The following is a 23,821-nucleotide window of genomic DNA, read 5'->3' as shown; positions in this document are numbered from 1 at the left end:
AGGTCGTGTGCGATGCCCAGGGCATTATAATGAATGTGTGTACTGGCTGCCCTGGAAGCTATCACAGTTCCCACATCTGGCATATAATGTAGCTTTACCAGGGATTTGCCAATGGGGACATCCCTTACGGCCACCTAGTGGGGGATGCTGGTTACGTATAGGAGCCGTGGCTGATGACACCCATCAGAAATGCACACACACCTGAACAAGAACTACATAATGAGGTGCACACACAGACCAGAATCATAATAGAGCATGTGTTTGGGATGCTCAAGTCATGGTTCTGGTGCATGGACACATCCAGTGGAGTCTTGCAGTACTCAACAGCTACATGTACCCAGGTTGTCATCACATGTGCCATGCTACACAATATGATCCTGTGGAAACTGCTGCAGCAGGAACAGCAATGGGCAGGGCTGCCTTGCGATCCAGGAATAAGCTCCCGGAACGTGCACAAGCACTTCTGCACTATTCCTGCATGGGTACATCTCCTGTATGCAAATTACCCCATTTGCAGGTGAAAAACTATGCAAATGAGGTGAATTTGCGATCCAGGAAGCTGGCAGCTGGCCGTGCAGGACTAGTGTAGTCTGCAGAAATGTAATCAGTTAGTAACCAAGTACATTTCTGCAAACTACAAAACGGAGCCATGACAGCTCCAAATAAAGGGTGTATATAATGTGGAAAGCATGCCAATGGCCAAATATATGGCTATTGGCAAGGAAAATGGTTGCAAAATTAAAAAAAAAAAACTTTTAATTTTTTTTTTGCAGATTTCGGCTGTTTAAGCGTAGGGCAGTGGCATACAAAAAAACTTGAAATAAGCATTCTATCCAAAATCACAATTTTGCCATTATACTCAATAGCAGATAGAAGACATGGCCAGTGAATAGTGGTTGCTAAGGGGAAAGACTCAGTGTCAGGACTTGTAACTAGGCATTAGAAGGCAATTCTATGCAAATGAGGGAAATGATACTGAATCCCAGATCCCCCCTCATGGCTAGCCTGCACCCAACCGTGTCGGTGCAAGAAGACCATGGTGCAAGCCTAAGAGCTAGCTGACATCATAGAGAGGTGTGTCAGGCATACTGTAAGCTTATTGGAGCCCTGTGGCTTGGGTGTACCCTTAGCTTAGCAGAGCTAAACAAGGGGGTGTGTCTGAAGCTGCCAAGCACACTTTACATTGCCTAAGCAGGTGTGCGCACCGTGCACCGTGTTTTAAAGGAAAAAAAATGTAAACCAAGAAATAGCAGCTCCGTGCACATCTGAGCACTGTGTTTGCGAGACACACCCCTGGGCTTAAACAGGAAGGCAATGGGAAGGGAAAACATCAGTAGGAAGGTAATCAAGGAGAGCTAGCATAGCTGGCAGGTGAAATGTATCAGAATCAGACAATTACACGGGCAGCAGCCCAGCACAGCACACCACTATAAACTATGCAAACACCTTTCCCTCTGGTTTTCCCCACAAACTCTACACCACCGGTGTACACAAGCGGGGAAATTTTACCAAACAAAAGCAACAAAATTATAAGGGTTGCAGCAGCTGTCATAAATCAACATGTGGAAGAGGCTGAGGGTGGTGAAGATGAGAATGCTGATGACCAACCCACAGTGAGGAAAAGGAGAAGAGTGTACAGACCCAGGGTAACCTACTAGGGGCTACATGAGCTGGAGATAGTGGAGTGCTGTAGGGTGGACAAGGACCTCCTACAGCAAATTGTTGAGCTGTGCCGGCCACACCTCATACACAGAACCAACAGAGGGGAGCCCATCGCAGTGGATACCAAGGTATGTGTAGGCCTAAGAATACTAGCCACAGGTACCTTCCAAAGGCCAACTGGGGATATCCTGGGGATCTCACAGGCATCAGCATCCAGGGTACTCCACCAGTTCCTGGATGCCATGTCAGCACATGCCGGTAAGCATGTATATTTCCACAACAGCCGTGAGGTGTTGACCAGCAATATGTGTATCTTCCACCAAATAGCAGAATACTCTGAGGTATTGGGTGCTATAGACTGCATGCACATACGCATCAAAGCACCACCCGGTGAGCGGGGTAGGGTCTGCATCAACTGCAACGGTATCCCCTCCATCAACTGCCAGGTCGTGTGCGATGCCCAGGGCATTATAATGAATGTGTGTACTGGCTGCCCTGGAAGCTATCATGGCTCCCACATCTGGCATATGATGCAGCTTTACCAGGGATTTGCCAATGGGTTCATCCCTTACGGCCACCTAGTGGGGGATGCTGGTTACGTATAGGAGCCGTGGCTGATGACACCCATCAGAAATGCACACACACCTGAACAAGAACTACATAATGAGGTGCACACACAGACCAGAATCATAATAGAGCATGTGTTTGGGATGCTCAAGTCATGGTTCTGGTGCATGGACACATCCAGTGGAGCCTTGCAGTACTCAACAGCTACATGTACCCAGGTTGTCATCACATGTGCCATGCTACACAATATGATCCTGTGGAAACTGCTGCAGCAGGAACAGCAATGGGCAGGGCCACACAGCCCCCCACCATTTCCAGGGCATGCACAGCCACAGAGTGACTCGGAGGAGGAACAACCTGAGCCTGCCCCAGTAGGCAGAAGGAGGCATGCCCAGTATGCCCAGGCCATGGCAAAAAGGCAACGCATAGCACATACACTGACACTGTAGGAACCCAGGGAATGACACCTCTCTGTGACTCACACATACAGTAAAAGGGATGCCAAACATGACACTACCTGTGCTTAACCATGTATAGGGTGTGTACTATGTGCATCTGACATAGTCAGCCCTTCAGTAACATCCTCAATACTGGCACAGCTACAAGGTATGTCACTCTCCCTATCAACTGCTGAATGGAGTAGTATGTTTTCTTACTTGTATCTATGGTATGGTTATGAGCATGCAAGGGAATCGGGCGGCTGAATGGGATGCCAGCAGATAGTAGACACCTATAGTGGCAGCATGAGATCTGTAACAAATACTGGTGTCACCATAGTAGCCAGTACTAGACAAGGTGACAAAACGCACTACAGGAAATGTCATGGGCCACATGTGTGTCCATAGGACACACACATGCCAGTCAGGGAGGCTCACATACCCAACAAGAGTCTCAGCCAGCAGGACAGGCATAGACAAACACAAACAAAGGCTTTGCTAAGGCCTCTGATTTATGGCTATGGAGAACAGCCCCCCTCCAGACCTACACAGACTACAACAGGTCAGGCAGTGGGATGTTACTAATGAAGGGTAAGGAGTCTGAAACTGAAATGCAGGTCAATCAAACCTAAGACCTGTAGTACACTGATATGCCTCTAGTCAGCATGATAGGTCAGAATACAGAATGAAATGGAGTACCTGAAATACCAGTAGAGTCATAGCAAATGTGTACAAGTGTCAGGTGTGCCCCCCCAATCCTATGTAGAAATGTAGTAACATGTATGTGTAGGTTTAATAACAGTGGAACACAGATTACATGAGCTGGCCAAGGTAGCAGGACATATTGTAGCATGTGTGCAATATGCAGGGCTGCGCATGTTAGGTTGGTGTGTGTTGTATATTGTGTGAGAGTGGTCAGTATGTAGGCATGGTGAGGTTTGTCCTGGTGGCCATTAGCCAGTACTACCGATGACAGGGCCATGTTCTCACAACTGCAGTGCCAAAAACAATGCTTCCCAGTAAAACACATTCCAGCAGTAAGCCATAGTAAATGTTTGGAAGTAATATGTGTCACCATCTGAAAGATGGACATGGCATGAATGTGGGCCCACAAATACAAGCAGTACAAGGGGGAAGTACCCTAGACAGACAGTGTATAATATGTAACTGTCAAATGGACACACCTTTGGAATTGTACATGCAGGTTAGCAGCACATTAGTTGGGCTTGTAGTAGGGAATACCGATGTCATCTGGCCAAATACTGGCAGACCACACAGGTCACAGGTATGAAGTTTTGAAAAACAGCTGATGTCCCTGCACAAGCCAGCATAAATGGAATGCTCCATGCATATCTGTGAGTCAGATGCAAGTAGTGTCCATAGCACACATGCAGCCAGCTCATCCCACCATCACCCACAGGTACCTCTCCGGTCTTATCCCTGCTGTTGGGAATGAGTACAATATGACCCCCACCTCTGTATGGCAACAGCCAAAGAATGCAGCATGCAGAACAGGTGTCCCCATAAGGTGTGTCCATAGCTGTAAGCAGCACCCTGCCAGCATCCACACCACTGGATCAATAATGACAGAAAGTATTGGCATTAACAACTTGCACACCTATCCTATCACCCCAGGGGAATATAGTGTATTGCAGTCTGGGACTGTAGGAGTGACACAATGCAATGGCCTTCTACAGCTGGCCTGCATCACTACCAAATGGCCTACAGTCCTCTGCCAAAGACCTGTGACTCACCCATACTGCCAATGTATGTTATGTCATGGACTTCCAAATAACAACATAACACAGTCCACAGAACCCAAATAAAAGACCATGTGGACAAATCCCAGTAACATGTCCAACATGTCCTACTGCATGAGCTATAGACCAATACCGAATTACTGCTGGGATGAAGTGATAACTATAGGGAACTTATTAGATAATGTTTGCATAATGTTTGGAAGAGGTTAGAATAATAGAGGGGAGTAGGAGTATGGGCGGCATAGAGTGTGTGAAGTCCGAAACCGTGTGCGCATACTATCCTTGCCTGCAAACACAGGAATGGGTGGCTACAAACCTGCTCATAAACCAAAATGTGAAGGAGTAATGTCCAGAATTATGACCCCGGCCTCTGAGTAACCTGTGTGAATCTGTACAGCTGTGAGGTATGGCCACAGCAGGATATGGCCATACTGTCACATTGATGAATGTACAAGCATGGGATCCTCAGCCACCACTGTACCAAGGTGCTGAACCATTTACACAGACACAGCAGCAAGTGTCTGCAGCTTCGCCTTCAGAATGGCATGATTGTGCAAGAATATGTAGGCTGCAGACCACAATACTGGACAAAGCTGCATTCACCCTGTGTTCCCCAGGACATCACTACAAGCAAATATGTATACCTGACAGTACTTGATGGCATAAAACATCACAGTGTAAATAGTACATATGTCTTAATATCTCTGCTAATACCAAGACCATGTAGCAGAAGCAGCACTGACACATATACCTACAGTAACCCACTATCCTTTGCCCATTTTGAGCCCATATTGTCAACCAATCGACAGATATCCTGCAGAAACAGGTTGCTAGCTGTAGGTGTAGAACACAAAAGCCTGCACTGGAGTACAACCTACCTGGAATGGATTCACACATTCAATACAGAAGGTCATACTGGGCATACTCCCATACTTAGAGAAATGAAGCCCATGTCTGGCAACAACAGTGGACAGTCACAGATGTTTGTGCACACACCCCTCAGTAAACACCAGTCATGCTTTGCACACACATTGGATAGGAATACACACATATATCTAAGGACAGCACACTATAATAGGCCGAAATTACATATACACAGATGTGTGGAAGAGAGTAACAGACAGTGACAAAGAGCCTCCCATCATAAGGCCTGCCCCACCCAGCACACATCCAATTAGCTAAAACCACATGATGTGCATATGTCAATCACTGCAGACATTTGCCTCTGGTATCTCTCAGCACTATAGTGTCTGGGGTGCTTGTGCTAACTGTGTAACATGACTGTACAAGTCAGTAGTCATCTAGCGGTTGTATACATGTACCTGTGGAATATAAACCTGTGTGTGCCTGAGTGTTGTGTGTCTGCTTCCAGATGAATGGGTTATGGCCCATGCACACACACTGCACTCCCCATTGCCCTACTATGGCAAGCCTGCTGATGTCTTAACTTTGAAATACACCTTTGGAGAAGGAGTAGCCCTATAAGCTCTGTGGCATGTGCTATAACTATGTAATGCTAAAGTGTGATGTACTATTTAGGTAGGAGTTCTAATCCCAGACATGGCAACTGTGATTGTGTGTGTGTTTGTCAATGCTTTTGAGTCCATTCACTACAATTTCAAATGCCCTACTTTGGCAGGGCTGCTGATATCATTCACTTTGAAATACACCTTTGGGGAAGTAACAGCCCACTAATCTCTGTGACACATCCTATAACTGCGTAATGCTGTAGTACAACAGAACCCACACTGTAAATGTAGGTGACACCAACCCCAGCCCCAGACAAGTGACAGTAGGAGTACGTTAGGGTTCAGTCCTGGCACCACCCTTGTTTGGCATCTACTGCTCTGAAGTACAGTCCAATAGTAAGGGACTCTGGCAAACAAAAGTTGCAGATTACTGCACACTGGGAGCCAATATTGAATCCTCACATGATGTGGATATTCTACAGAAGGGCCTTACAGAAAGACATGCTTGGTGCCTGAGCCATGGCCTCAAGGTCAATGCCAAGAAAATTATAGTTATCCCCTTTGGGAAGGGACATGTATCTGTGAAGTACCACATAGGTGTCAGTACACTAAGCACCTAAAGTGTAATAACAGACTTAGGGACACAGGTGGACAGTGGTCTCACCTTTGATAACCACATCACCACAACAGTCAGGAAATCCACCCATGTGGCACACCTCACCACTAAGAGCTTTACATCCAGGAAAAAGGAGGCCATTGTCCCACTGTAGTCATCTCTCAGTAGACCCAGTACAGACTACAACGTCCCATTACATATGTACCTCACAAGACATCTGCAACAACTAGAAAAGCTACAGACATACCTCACTAAAAGAATCACAGGCCTAAACCAGATGCCCTATGCTGACCATCTGAAAATCATCCAGCTATACTCTGTCACATATTGAGTTCTCACAGGTGATCTCTGCTTAATATACCATGCTATGTCAAACCCACAGTTGCTGGACATGCTAAACTTAAAGAATTCCAAACCCTCACAGCCACATGCTCCAATGATCCCAATCTTGTCATCACAATGAATACATGCTGGAGGGATGTGTTCCTGACCCAGAGACTCCCAAAACTCTGAAATAGACTGCCCATACATGTCAGGCAGAGTACCTCTTTAGCCCTCTTCAAAGGGAACCTGGACAATTGGATGGGAGATAGGAAAGTGACCCTGAGGTTCATGTCAGCTGCCCTGCTAGACAGGGGTCCAGGGAAGTAAATATTGTGGGAAGACATAGCCAGGTAATTGTCATGTCTATGCAAGTATAGGCCCTAGGGCTGATAGCCTAGTACCAACCTATGAACCTATGAACCTATGAACTACACTTTCCATTGCCCAACCTTGGCAAGGTTGCTGATGTCATTCACTTTGAAATACACCTTTCGAGAAGAACTAGCCCAGTAAACTCCATGGCATATTCTAGAACTAAGAAATGCTGTAGTGTGATGTACTAACTAGGTAGGAGTTCTAATCCCAGATATGGCAAATGTAAAGGCTTGTGTGCGTGTTTGTTTCTCTGTATAGGGATCAATGTTTTTGAGTCTAATCCCAGACATGGCAAATGTAAAGGCGTGTGTGCATGTTTGTTTGTCTGTGTAGGGATCAATTCTTTTGAGGCCATTCACTGTCACTACAACTTCCACTGCCCTACTTTGGCAAGCCTGCTGATGTCATTCACTTTGAAATACACCTTTGGGGAAAGAGTAGCCCAGTAGTCTCCATGGTGCATGCTATAACTGTATAATGCTGTAGTATGAGGTACTAGCTAGGTAGGAGTTCTAATCCCAGACATGGCAAGTGTAAAGGTTTGTGTATTTGTTTGCCTGTGTAGGGATCAATGTTTTTGAGGCTAATCCCAGACATGGCAAATGTAAAGGCTTGTGTGCATGTTTGTTTGTCTGTGTAGGGAGCAATGCTTTTAAGGCCATTCACAGTCACTACAGGTTCCATTGCCCTACTTTGGCAAGCCTGCTGATGTCATTCACTTTAAAATACACCTTTGGGGAAAGAGTAGCCCAGTAGTTTCCATGGTGCATGCTATAACTGTATAATGCTGTAGTATGATGTACTATATAGGTAGAAGTTCTAATCCCAGACATGGCAAGTGTAAAGGTTTGTGTGTTTGTTTGTCTGTGTAGGGATCAATGCTTTTGATGCCATTCACAGTCACTACAACTTACATTGCCCTACTTTGGCAAGCCTGCTGATTTCATTCACTTTGATATACACCTTTGGGGAAGGAGTAGCCCAATAAGCTCTGTGATGCATGCTATAACAGTGTAATGCTGTTGTGTAATGTACTAGTTAGGTAGGAGTTCTATTCCCAGACATAGCAAGTGTAAAGGTTTGTGTGTTTGTTTGTTTATGTAGGGATCAATGCTTTTGAGGCCATTCACAGTCACTACAACTTCCATTGCTCTACTTTGGCAAGCCTGCTGATGTCATTCACTTTGATATACACCTTTGGGGAAGGAGTAGCCCAGTAAGCTCTGTGGTGCATGCTATAACAACATCATCCTGTAGTGTGATGTACTAGTTAGGTAGGAGTTCTAATCCCAGACATGGCAACTGTGAGAGTTGGTGTGTGTGTGTGTGTGTGTGTGTGTGTGTGTGTGTGTGTGTGTGTGTGTGTGTGTGTGTGTGTGTGTGTTTTTGTCATACATGTCCTGTGTGAAAGTAGCTGTCATTGTGTAACAACAGGACTCATTGTGAAGTGGATTTTGCAAATGTCTTATATTGTGGGCCTATTATATATCACAATGTCCACTTACAAAGATAACAGATGTCAAACAGCAGAGAGGCTGGGTTAGACAATCCATACCCCTACATGTGACATCATGGCTTGGTGAACAATATAGGCAGCTCTTATATTACCCAGAGAACACTCTCCACCTATGTCTCATACACAAACACACTTGGCTAGGCAACAACCACTATGTTGGTAGTTCCCTGCATATTGCCCACAGATAGTAACCATGGTGTGATTGCAGTGGACTACAGAGAACATAGCACCCTGTCCCATCCCTACAATAGGCAAATCATTGCATACACTGCTCCTTCACTATGTTCCCCACTGGATGCCTGCAACAACTGTAGAGCCAGCAAATGTAACCCACAAAGGACATACCATGCCTTACACACATGCTTTGTATGGACAGAGGGCACTGGCACCAGGGAATACATGTATCATGATGTCAATATAGGTGCAGGGTCAACCTGGTGTCCATTGCCAGTTCTCACCACATGAGGTCAGGAATGGCACATCTAATGATAACAATCTGTCTACACAACATGCCCCAGACACCCCAGGTACACTTCCACATCTCACAGAACATGCATGTGGGATGTGTGCACATCCCAGACACCATCCATGTCATGGAATATAGAACACATACATGGCAAGCATTGCACAGCACTGGCCACCCGCAATAGTAACCCAGATGACTGGATGGTGAATATAATACCCACCTGTGTGGGCCAATCCAGACACTAAACCCCTGAGCCACACTGCAGACCATTTTCATGTGGCCTTATGCCAAGGTATACCCTTTACCTAGCCTTGTACAGCCTTCTGGCACTGTCAACAATTGCATACCTGTAAAGCAATGCACCCATGCACGTCAGTACTGGTAAACCTGTGTATGTGTGTGTGTGTGTGTGTGTGTGTGTGTGTGTGTGTGTGTGTGTGTGTGTGTGTGTGTGTGTGGAGTATAATGATATGGACACCATTTACACTCAATACACCTCCCATTAGCCTATTGAAGCATGCCTTCTGATGTCAGACACCTTGACATACCCTTTGCCTATATATCATCCTGATAACCCCTGTGGTGCATGTGATACCTGTGTATTACTGTATTGTGGCAAACTAGCTAGTTAGGAAGTCTAATCCTGACCCTGGCAACTGTGATAATGTGTGTGAGTCCCTGAAAGAGTATGGCTGTGTTGACCTTGACACCTGTTCATGTGGACAGGCACATGTACTACACCTACCTTATCCCTCCTTTATCACTGTTGCTGATGTCAATCACCATCAAATATACCTTTGGACAGCTCCCCAACATGTAAGCTCTGTGGCACATGCAATGCCTGCATAGACATGTGATAGCACTACATAGTCAGCCAGCAGTTTGAAACCCCATACTGGTAAATATATGACATAAACATTCTTAGGTTTTACTCTCCCACCCCCTCCCTGTCTTACTTTGTCTCTGTCTCTCTCATTCCCTCTCTGGTGGATGTGGAGAAGTACACCTGCTTTGTTTAGGCAGCAGCTTGTGTTTTGTAAGTGATGCTCATTATCAACTGATGGCCTCTGCATGAATTGCACTCCCCCACTAGCTGATTGCATGTGGAACACCTGTGGTAACATTGCCATGGCCAATTGCAGAAACACACTCCTATAACTAGGAACATCATGTGGGTGTTGGCCTTTTTCATTCACTGTGAGCAGGATTTCATGTTGGTGCTTGGCAAACAGCATCACAGATGGTAGTGGGATATACCTCTAACAACATACACTGTAGAGACAGGCCAACAAACAGGTGTGGGATGTTCGAGACATGACTGCAGAATATAAGTGTTGCTCCTCTGCATTTGGAGTAATGTTGGTTTAGCAGGGTTTGTGTGGATATGGCTGGTCTCCATGATTTAATACCTGTCATGACAGTGTTATGTGTTTGAGGAAACTCCCACCTGTAGGGCTACCTGCAGACAGGCCAGTGTTTGGAGTCTTATGTTTCTTGTGTTACTCACAGATCACCTATCTTAGAACTGCAGAATTGTAGTCTGAGGATTGTAGTCAGTACATGGTGACAGACATGAGAGTTACTGACTTCATATCCTTCAAAGGACATATATCACAACATAACCTGTAACAACAGTAAATGTATGAGGGTATCACAGCAACATGCCAATATTGGCCCAGTATTTGTGCCTCCAGCCACAAATCTGTCAACCTTTGTATATATGTCATGCAGTAAGAAGTGCATATGTTCTGTACACCATTATTTATTGACATCATACCTGATAACAAGCCAGTCAGATATCAGACTGCTAGACTTGCTATGTATAGTAGGGGTTATATTTGAGGGCATAACCTGGGCATTCTGTGGTTGTGTGTACAGTAGTGAGGTTTGTGTACTTCTGGTGATTGTCGACAGCATGTGCATTATGAATACGTACCTTGGCCTGTGTACAGACTATGGTAGATGTCATTGTTCTTGGTCCTGTTCTGTCTGATTTACATGCTGCTCCAGTGTATGGTACCCTATCAGCTCACATGTTTGTAGGGCCAAACACACACATGTCCCATACCACTGACAGGCATTGGACCACACTGTGTAGTGGCCCAATATATGTAGGGTTAGTGTGTGAGTGGCACATATAAGGATGGTGTTGATCAGACAGTCCATATAGTGTAATATTAAGCTTGCTTACCATATGTGGCTGTGTTCACATTGGTTGTGGGTATGCACTTTCACACAGGTATCTGTTACTCTGTGCTGTGACTTGCCTGTAGAGCCTGTGATATTTGCAGGTACTTGTGTATTCCCCCATAAGCAATGCAGGCCAGTGTTGTGGCAGTCTGCCTGTAGTTTGCACAGTGTTTTGTTACATGCCTAGCAGCTTAGTGTAATTACCCAGTGTGATGTTGTCCAGATATTTGCCAGATGTACTGCTGCTGGGCCACCATAACTGTTGTGTATTTCTGACAAAGCAGTGGGATGCTGTACAGATGTATGTCACTAACTAGTGGGTAGTATGTGGCCATGTGACCTCGGCACCACCAGTTATTATGTGTCAGGAGAGACAGCAGTGTGTGAATACATAAACTGTGTGGGCATATGTAGTCCAGTATTTACGTGATATACCTATGTACATGGCTGTTAACATCCACATTGTCAGGCTTGGTCCACTTGTCTCACACTAAGGGGATCTGTGTATACCTCTGGACTGACCAGAGTGTGCCAGACTGTCCACATATATTGCTCATATCTCTGCTGAAGTCCACAGGATCATTACTGTGATATCAGTGGTACTATACAATGATGACCTTAGGATGTCTGTCAGTAACTGATGGCGTACATGTCAATAGCAGATGTGAACTCCCAAACATAACATGTCTGTTAAGACAACCCCTGTTACAGTAACAACAGTCAGCATATATACCTGCAATACATACATGACGTCCCATTGCAATAAGGGGTTGAGATTATTGGTGCTGAGGTATGACTCCACTCCATGTTCTGGACATATGATAAACATATATGTATACAGATATAAATATATATATCTTTATATATCTATATAGATATATACACATATACATATCTACATACATATATGGATATATATGTGTACATATATATACATATACATGCACATATATTTACATCTACACATCTATATATGTCTACACATATACATATATGTAGATACAGTCATAGATATCTGCATATATATCAACATAAATATATATATATATATATATATATATATATATATATATATATATATATATACACAAACACACACACACATATATATATGTATATATATATATATATATATATATATATATATATACAGAGAGATCTATATATCGCCATATATATGATGCACTATACAGATGTGTATAAATACATATATATGAATATATATGTGTATGTACATGTAGACATATATCTACATATGTATATGTATATATCCATATCCTTGTCATGTGTAAACATTACTGTTGTGTATACCTTCCCAGATGTATCATACCATATGTATCTGATATGTGTATATTTAGATATAACAACATATGTGATGCAACAGTAATATCACAAACAAGTACTTCACAATTGTAGAAGTCACAGTAATTGTTCAATACTATTCAATATGTGTACTGACAGACATATTGGAAAAACAACCACTGTCTTCACAGCTGTCATGGTGTATTGGTTAACTGTTGTGACTGCAGTGTACAGTGTCCTGGGTTCAAGACCTGCAAAGGCTGTTTATTTTGTTGCTGGGCAGAACAGCAGCTGTTGGATACAGAGTGGTTAAGGTAGTTCTGAGCAGCTTTAAGCATGTTTGCGTGGGTTTGCGTGAAGCTAAGCGGTGCTAACATATGGTTAAATGTATGAGCGCTTACACCATGTAGGCTTTGGTTGCCAGTGTGCAAATGTGCTTAGCTGTCATATTGCAGCAATGCTGACACCTGCTAAGCATGGCTCAGCCCTGGTAACCAGTCCTCAAATCCCAGTCTGATAACATAGCAGGGTAATGACATCTGTAATAAGTGTATGTAATGCCATGTACATAACATGTGTCTATGTGCTGTCATTACAGTAGCAAGGGGTGTGAGTCTCCTGTCTGGGACACTTGAGTATATATGACCTGTACAACACTCTTATCCATGTGAATATGTTACATACAAGGGTAGTATTCCAGGTTATATGCAGTTACACTGGCATGTAGTGCATCATTTATGTTACTACTGTTGACAATGCTTTCCCAATCAAGAGTAGATTGCTAATTGTAGTACTGGAAACAAACAGCCCTGCATGCATAGATGGACTCTGAGTCCTCACTGTTGTGTTCCTGGTGTGGGAGCTGTATCACATTACATATTTCCTACTGGATAATGATCTGACATGTGGAAAATAACCGTAGACTACTGTCTGTACAGCACATATCAATGAGGGCTGCCATCATGTAGTAATGGCATACCTATTGGTGTCAGACATCTATCTGTCAACACATTCATCCTACTGCATAGCTAGTTGGCGAGCTGATGTCTGTCAGTCCCTGTACAGATGTGCAGCTGTCAGGTATCCATCTTGGATATATACAGGTAATCTATGCTTGACTGATACTGACATGTCTGCCCAGCTGTGTTATAAATGGCACAAATAGGACTCAACTCCCTATGTGCACCACATGCCATGGATACCTCAACTACACTACCACAGTCAACAGAACATGCTTGGGCACAGGTCTCCAAGACAGACACTAACCATGTTATGTAATACATGTTGCATACATGTCAACTGGAGCACCTCACCGGCCCTCTGCAGGAGGCACCCAGAGGATTGGCTGATGCATGTCACTCTCACCCTGAGGGTCACCACAGTGGTGTCGGTAGATAGATGGCCTGCTGGCACATGGCAGGTGGCATGATACCACTATACACACATCCAAGCACTTCCCATCTCTCCATGGACAATAGCCAGGTGCACACCTATGAACACCTGCACCGATGCACCCCAGTACTGACAAATGTGTACGGGTGCATTACTGAGAATATCAGTGTCTGTGTGTTAGTAGACCTGTACTTGGGAATATCCTGAGGCCCTTCACACCCACCGCACCACCCAATTCCATAGTTAGATGTGGCTGCTGCTGTACCGGACATTACATGTACCTTGCTACGCTCCTCTCACTAAGGGCTACCTGGGCCTTGCAGTACCAGCACAACACTATTGTACAAATAGGTTGATAGACATGGGATACCCACTGAGTTCTGGCAAGTGTGTGTATGTGTGCATGTGTGTATATATGTAGGGTACAGCATATCGAGGCCAGATACTCCTATTACAATATGCATTGCCACACAGTATTACGGATAGTGATGTTGCTGCCCATAGGAGAGGCATGACAATGCATCACCCTACTATGCCTGTGGCATGTGCATTAGATGCATATCCCTGTAGTAGCACTCTTGGGATGGACAAGGGGTTGTAATGCAGCCCTGGTCAATTTGTGATGGTGGGTATGTCAGAGTGTCATCATGGGTTCCAGTGCATACAATATCCACAGTGGGGTGTGGGTGCTGGGTATACTGTTATTACACCATGGCACCCCCAGTACATGTCCCATGTACCACTGTATGGTGACCACTGTCACCATCATCCATACAGGTAACTGATAACACTATCTAGCCCAGTTATGCATGTGCTGTGTGCAACCTACCTGTAACACATTGACAAGGTAGTTAGCACTGATAGGCCCAGGTCTTTCGGATGTGTCTGACTGTTATGTGTTTGTCAATGTGTATATGATGGTATGTCACACTATGTATTGTCCATATACAACCATTACATCCCCCATTATCATACTGTACATGCCTGGGGATGTTCTGCATGCAAAATGTAACCTGGAATACACCTCATCCTAAAAGCTGTGTGGTGTGTGCAATTAAAGCCACACACATCAGTAGCACTACATACCTAGGTAGCAGTCTAGTCCCAGTGTTGCCAAGTAAGAGTGTGTGTGTATGCGGAAGGATCTACTTCAGGTTGCAGAATATACATGTCACAGGGGGTCATCTGTCCAAGAACTGCGTGACATATGCTAACATGTCACAGGTATCATTCTGTGGACATACATTCCATCACAACCACTGTTAGCTGTGTAACTGGCCTCTTCCCCACTGTAGAGGTGGGCAGCAATACTGGGGTTGGTATATATAGCTGGGTGTGTCTGTTGTGGACACAACAAACATCATTGTAGTTACTGTTGAGTGTATCCCCTCGTGTAGCTGGCCATAATACTGTACAGTTCATGTTAACAGGTTAGGTATGTGACTATCACACTATCTGTGGTTCTACAACACCTCTCATCTTCCAAAGGGTAGGGGTGTTCCACCCACACCAGCACACATATGTTTACCATGTTGAGGATTGCACTACATTGGGGAAGGGGACATATACCCTGCTGGTACCATTGTCAGTGACATTAAACTAGCGGACTGCTTATTCCACAATGTGTTGTTCTGCGTAGTCTGGCTTATTGGAATTCCTAGGCTACAATGGGTTCCTTGCACAGGTACATACATCCATGTGTACAGTATTCTCTGTGTAGTGCATCAACACCTAAGCCTCTGTGTATGTTATACACATACATGTGGTGTGTACCACCCAGTACAACTACCATTGTCCACTGTAGAAGGGCTGCTAACAGCAGCCACCATGCACTCACCTGTATACACCACCCCCAGACCTATCGGCCATGTGGCACAGGCAGTAACTGTTATACAGATCTGTGACAGGTGTTCACCTGTACCCAGGATATGGCACAGCCAAGGTGTCACCAAAGTGCCATACCCCTTGTGAGATATGACAGCAAACCATCCTCCCGCTGTCACCTGGACACCTACAACACAAATGGATAACATTATGGAGACCACAATCACTCAGTGTTACTAACAACTATAATGCATCATGGCTGGAAAGCTACACTACCTGACATGTATGCATTAAACATTACTGCTGACAACATGTTACAAGGCAGTACATTGGTACACTGTAGTACAGTCACCATGTGCATCAGAACCATATTAGTTTGCCCCTGCATCAATGTTATGGATGACAGGGATGTGGCACAGGTATTGTCATATGCACAGGGTGTGTTGTTGGTTTGCCAGAGACCTAGGCTGGCCCATAAATTTGACACCATGTGTGTGAGTGAGGGGTTTTAATTACTGATATGGCATTGGTGATGTGGTGTGTGTAGGTGTGGGGTTTCCCTAGCTGTGTTTGTATTGTGTGTGAGTATGCATGCATACAGATCTGCCATGTGACTGCCTATACAGGTGTTTGTTGGACAGCTGCAGGCCATACCTGTCAGGGTGTGCAGTTCACTGCCTCTGGCCACGGACATGAGAACTGTGCCTGCCAGGGGTTCCACGGGCACGTCCAGGTACAAGCCTTGATATGCTACTCTCATCTGATGATGACAGATGTTTGCTGGAGCCAGGTCCCTCCTGGGACTGGCTAGGGACATGTACATGTGGCCTGCTGTGCTGTGGTGTGGACAGTGGTGCCCTGCAGTGCTGGGGCTGGTACTGCCACTATAGGAGTGGCTTGGTGTCCTTGCATGTCCACGTTGATCTCCAGATGTTAGTGTTGCTGGACTAAGTCCACATGGCCATCACACCACTCCCACCACATGCTCTAGCACGGACAATCCACGGTCGAGTAGGCCCACCATCTCACCCCACCCTCTATCCATGACCTCTGTATAGTAACAGAGGGCACTTGCAAGATCATGGATGTTGTCACAGTTGAAAAAGCAGGCCTCTGCAGCCTCAGGCCCTATCTGGTTATACCGTTCCATATGTGCCTGCACCTCCATGACAGCCTGAAACATGCGTCTGGTGGTACCAGATGTGGCACTTCTGCCAGGGACACAATAACCAGCAGCCCTCCCATGAGCACCCCTGTACATCTGCCTATGTGGTACCCTGCTGGACATCTGGCTATGGCTGCTGTGTCCAGACAAAGCAGCCATAGATACTACACTGTCCTGTGCACTGCCACCAACTGCCAACTGTCCCTCTGCTATGGCTACTGGTGATGGGGTATCTATACGCACTGTGACTGTGTGCAGGCCTGGGGTGGATAACAGGGGGATGTCAAATGATGGTGCAGTTTCGGCCTCTGACAACCCTGACTGTGCCTCAACACACCTATCATCATTTTCAGTGTCTGTATGGACACCAACATCAGGTTGCATGCCGGAGGTACCTTGACCCACTTCGCCACCTGTGAGGGGAAAACAAGAAATGCACTTTAAGACCTGTACTGCATTGCTGAACAGTACACACACACACACGCACACACACACACACACACACACACACACACACACACACACACACACACACACACACACACACACACACAACCTGACATTCCATTATAATACCTACCTATCTGTGAGTTTACAGACTGTCCCAAGTTTATTCTCTTAAATTCCCCATCCTGCATCACACTTGGAAACTTACACTCATTAATACCAATCATTAACATATCATTCTTTTAATTGCCTACACAAGTGACCAAAAAACATGACCTGTTACTCCATTACCTCTTTGACTTGATTGGAGTCAGTTTTACAAAGACTCACTGCTGTCATCCAGTGTTCACCCTGGGTTTGTCCAGACATCGTGAGCATGGCCCCATATGTTAGGGGCTACTACAGTCACTCAATACTGTCATGAACTGGAGTGTCATACGTAACTATTGCTCAGTGGATGCAAGATCTGTTGCTCTATTAACTTATTATGTGAACAACAGTAATATTTGGATTCACTCACTGGTGTTGTCTAGTAATTCCTCAGTGCATCTGTTGTGCTGCATACATGGGTATTCTTTTAGCTTTCTGCTGATTGCAGTTTTAACAGTATACCTGGTGTCTAGTTTCCCTCCCAATGCATGTTCCATGCTACAGACCTTATTATACTATCAGCTGTCCTGAGGTTACATATCAGACAAGTATCCCTCTTGTCTCATGTATCAGTCTATGTCTACGTACTGCATGATTCCAAAGGGAAGTCAAGACGTATGAACAACCCCACAATCACACATGTGCATACATGGACACACACACAAACATGCACACACATACACACACACATCCTACATGCATCAACCCCACTCTACTCTACCAGATTGCACTTACAGACAAAATAATCCCCCCATACACACACACACACACACACACACACACACACACACACACACACACACACACACACACACACACAAACACACACACACATACACACTTACAGGTGAGGTTGCATGAAGATATTACACACAGACCTCCCATTACCCATCTGTCAACAGGCATAGCATATGGTACTTAACAGCATGCAGTGCAGCTATAGTCAGTCCATGCTAGCAACAGTATACATGTGTGTGATGCATGGGCTGTGTTAGGAGGTGATCCCCCTTCCCCTGGAAAACACTGCACCCATGTACACAGTATTGCTGTGCACCTGTACAACACCCTGCCATGTACTGTGCACCATACCTCACAGGTGTACACACCATTGCTGAATGTGTATTACTGTATCAGTTATGTCTGCTCTGCTGCTCACAGCCCATATGTGTTTGTCTGACACATACCTGGGATAATATGTGGACAGATGTCATTTGTGAATGCCTGATGTCTGATTTACAAATGTCATCATTGGTGCATGTATGACGAATATGTTACCATTATACTGACAACTGTCAAACTTTACCATGGCTATGGGGAGTGTACACACCCTTATTGATATGACGCCCTCTTCCTTGATATGCCATGGGACCACATTACTATATATGCTAACATTATATGAGCCTGATATGTGACATATGTCCTGTACAATCAAATGCTGTGTCAAACAAATGTGTTAGTTGTGCTGATGCTGATTGAGATGCATACACTTCGTGGGTGCATATGTGTCCACACCCTTATCATGATGGTTTGTTGCACCTATTATTATGTATACTACAGCAGTCACTATTCCTGGCAGGGGAATACTAGCATGGGCCATCTGCATTTATCAGAATATGGTCAGTCTGCCTTACACATGTCCCCCAACTCTGCATGATTGTAAGGCCAACTCATGTGCACATCCCTTGAAGTTCACACACTGCTGGCACTATTGCTGTTGAGTCAGGGTTATGTCTTCCACAGTTCCTGACCCTGACTGTGTGCAGATACAGCCATTCAAAGCATCCTTTGGATCCCTGCTGCAGTGCACTGTTGTGTCATGATGACACCCCCTCCCCACCTTCAGCCTTTTTGCAGATGCTTTACAACTATGGCCTACACATGTGTCAGTTTGCAGTGTCCCAAACACTGAACACCACGTGTAACAGCCTAGTCCCAGCTAATGAATGGGTGAGGTTTTGGTTGTGCAGCACATGTATCATACGTGATACTGTCTGTAGGTTTCCAACGTGGTCTTGGTACACCAGTATACTTTTCAATGCATGCCTTTTGGGGACCTCTTCTGTTATGCATACACTACATGTATAGAGAGGCCTGGCTGATGTTTCCTGTGGTACAACTGTCACATCTGATTACCCTAACCCATGGGGCACAAGTTTGCAGAGTCCAGGCAATTGCTGACATGGGTACTGCATGGCTAGTACTTGCTAGACATTCCTGCAACCCCCTCAGTGTTGTGGCATGTTACTAGGCAGCATGCACGACCGGTTTGCTACATGTGACATCTTCTGTCTTGGATGGCCATCTGTTTATTTCCTACATTATTCCTGTCCCATACATCCTTGCCACATATATGACTGTTTGCACTGTTTGCCATGTTATATGCAATGGTGAGGTATGGCTACATGTCCAACTCCTGGGTGCTACCTGTTGGATAAGGGGCCCATGCCATGGCATGTAAGATGTGTGTAAGCCACAGCTGCCTCTATTGCAGGTGAGTGGGCACATTTCATGGCCAAATGTCTTGGACAGCAGACCAACTCTTGGTGTGACATTGGGGATGTTTACTTGCTGTAAGGTGCATTTCCATGACAAATGCATGTGGTCAGTAGCTCAACAGCTGCTTCCACTATGTTTTATCTGGAGTGTGTGCAAACATATGCTTCCAGTGTTTGTGATGGTATGTATTCCCCATATTTGCTGTCCTAACATACAATTCCATATTACACACTCATTGCTCATGTTAGGACCACATTGCAGGTTGCAAGGGTTGTGGACCACAGTATTGTGATATGCCTTAGTGTAGATCTGTAACAGTTGCCATTGTAATACTGGTATATACACTGTTGTAGCACTGTATAAGCATGATGTTTCACACATGTCCCTACTGTAGGCCATTTGTCCCACCATTATGTTCATCTCTGTGCACACATTTTGCAATGACAGGATGTTAGCTATATTGCAGGCATCTGGCATACCCTTCAGATACACCATCATGGTGACCACTGTAATGCAGTGCAGTTAACAGCAACAATACGTGAACATGTACGGCATGCATTATAGGTAGGTGTGTTAAATGTGTGCATGGAATATACCATAGCCATGACATGACCAGTGTATTGGCAAACCTGAACAAACACCGTACTCACCAGCTACAGGCTGCTGCCTTGGGGGTATACCAGAGGGACCTACATAGGTGTGTGAGAGATGTGATTTCAGTAGCCACAGCTGTGGCATTGGAACAGGATGGGTGCAGCATTACAGTACATCAACAGTACAAGCCCACAATACTACAGGTTATGCACATGTGTTTATTACTACTATGCAGCAGCAGACAATATATATGTCATCTCACATATGCATGCTCTAACTGTACAGATGCAGATAGATACACAACGGAGGACTGCTGATGTGCCCTGTGGCCTTACCTGCATGCTCCTCTGCCATTGTGTGGGTAGCACCCACCTCCACTATGCTCTCCACCAGGTGTTGTGTGTGCAGGCGGGCAGGTGCCCCGAGGCTGGCAAGGAGCTCCGCAACATGTGTCAGGGGGGTTGGATGGCAAAACCCCCCTGTTGATAGCTGATCCTCCCTGACTGCAGCAGCATGCTGACTGGCATTGCAAAGTAGGTCTGTGCAATGATGCTGGACCTGATCATAACTATGGTTATGCAAGCCGACATCATTTACCCTGTGGATGAGATCATTCCACAGGGTGGTCCACTCCTGCTGCTTATGGGCTGTTCAGCCAAACAACACCTGGTAGTGCTGCACCAGGTGTGTGATGATGACCTCATTCTCATCCGCTGTATAAACAGGAAGCCTCTCACATGGCATCTTGCCTGAAAGACATAAAGATGGAAACAGATCTGAGGACCTCATACAGTAAGGTTATCATAATTTTTAATACACATCTCTGCCCCCCCCCACCATATCTTCAACAACAATCTGATCACACAACTCAGTAGGTATGTCTACAGAATACCTACCATTGGGATATATATCGTATTGTACCATACTTTGTGCTATGTGTTTGTAACCATGTTCCCTGTGGGGACACGATCATTGCTGTCCTGTTATGGACAATGTCACCTGCATGCCATTGTAAGGCCCACTATGGTTCCACATATGCACGTGGTCTGTTTGCTATGTGATTGCTGCACATCTGTTGTTTTGTGTCATTGGGGATATCTATGCATGCTGTTGGACATGATCCGGGAATGTGTGGACTATTACTACCCACATATGTTCTATAACAGTCACACAATAGCATGTTTAGGGAACAGTTGCCAGTAGAACCACCTCTCCCACCTCATCTGGCCATGTTACCAGGCCATGTCACATGTGGGACCCACCCTGGGGCCTCCTCAACTACTGGTTCTGCACTACCTTCAGGTGGAGCCACCTCAGGGGATGGTGTCCCCCCCGGAAGAACACACAGACATGATTCTTTCACCTAAGGTCAGGTCCCAGGTCTGGTGTATAGGGAGCTCCATATAGACTTGGGGGATGTGCTACAGGACCTTGAAGCCCTCAGTACACACTCAAAGGGTCGACATGCTCCTCCTGCTCAGCCTCCAGCCCAGACACCTTCAGGGACGTGATGCTGATGTTGAGACTGGCCATGGGTGGGGGCCTTGTTCCCATTGTTTCAATATGGGGGCTCATGGGGCTTCCACATTGCAGATGACACTCCCCATCCTGGGTGTTTACCAACCACATGTGCCATATACTGCCCCTGTAGGCTGTCTTCTCTATCTTCCAACCCAACCCACCTCCACAAATATAACTGCTATCCTTCCCCAAATTCCCAATCCCACCTTCACAAACAAGGGCAATGTGTTCCTAACATGGGGTTCACACGTGACATAACTGTCCATTTTGCACACAATTACTGCTGTATATATGTGTGTATTGATATGTGTGGCATTCAGCACTGTGATGCAAAACTAGGGGACATGTATTTATATACATGTGTGTGTGTGTGTGTGTGTGTGTGTGTGTGTGTGTGTGTGTGTGTGTGTGTGTTTGTATATATGTAGACATGAACACACACACACACAAACACACACACATATATATATATATATATATATATATATATATATATATATATATATATATATATATATTCGAGCGTTGTATAGTCGAGCATATGGTCGGAAACACAAATGTCGAAGGCAGTATAATCAATGAACAGTTTTACCTTGGGTCGCGGTAGGGAGGATGTTTGTAGTAGGGTATTATACTGTACATCTACCTCGACCCATGGTAAAACTGTTCCCGATTGATTATACTGTCTTTGACATTTGTGTTTCCGACCATATGCGTTCGACTATACAACGTTCGACCGAGTGACGTTCGCAATTCTGATAGTAAACCATATATATATATATATATATATATATATATATATGTGTATATGTGTTTAGATATATATTGTGAGTTGTATATATATATATATATATATATATATATATATATATATATATATATATATATATATATATATATATATATATATATATATATATATATATATATATATGGGGTGCATTCAGACATCAGGTCCACACTCTCTAACTCTCTTTCCTGCACAGCTGCACTGTTCTGCCTTGCTATAACACAGACAGGTGCCACACGTGGACACAGCCTAACATTAGGGGGGTATATATAGGGACAGATTGCAGGTAAGCCTAGTACACACCTATGTCATTTTTGCATGCTACATTATATGTTAACTTGACTGTCCTGCAAGTGGTGGGCTCTGGAACCCAAGTGTCCATCATAATGGCATTACTTCCACCACCAGCTATTGGCCACATAAATATACATGTTTTGCATTACACAACACACACTATGATAGTTTACATCTTGTCAGTCAGTGCTGATCTGCACAGTTGACACATACGGCTCACTGCCTACAGGGACAGACACTATTGTCCATAGCAGTTGTTCAGCTGGACATTATTACAACAACACCTGATGGTACATATAAATCATTCCACATCATCTATCCCATTATTATGGACCAAGTACTACATTCAATTACATGCATATATACTTCACATACCTGTTGTGGGAATGATGTCTCTTCTGGAAAGTTTGCTGGATGGATGCTTTTTTTTTTTTTTTTTTTTGACATTCACTATCTCTCTCTCT

The sequence above is a fragment of the Protopterus annectens genome, chromosome 3.part1 (assembly GCF_019279795.1).
Source record: "Protopterus annectens isolate FY-2018-M chromosome 3.part1, PAN1.0, whole genome shotgun sequence".
In the NCBI taxonomy this organism is placed as follows: Eukaryota; Metazoa; Chordata; order Ceratodontiformes; family Protopteridae; genus Protopterus; species Protopterus annectens.
The sequence above is the reverse complement of the archived record's forward strand: the minus strand, read 5'-3'. Positions refer to the sequence as shown.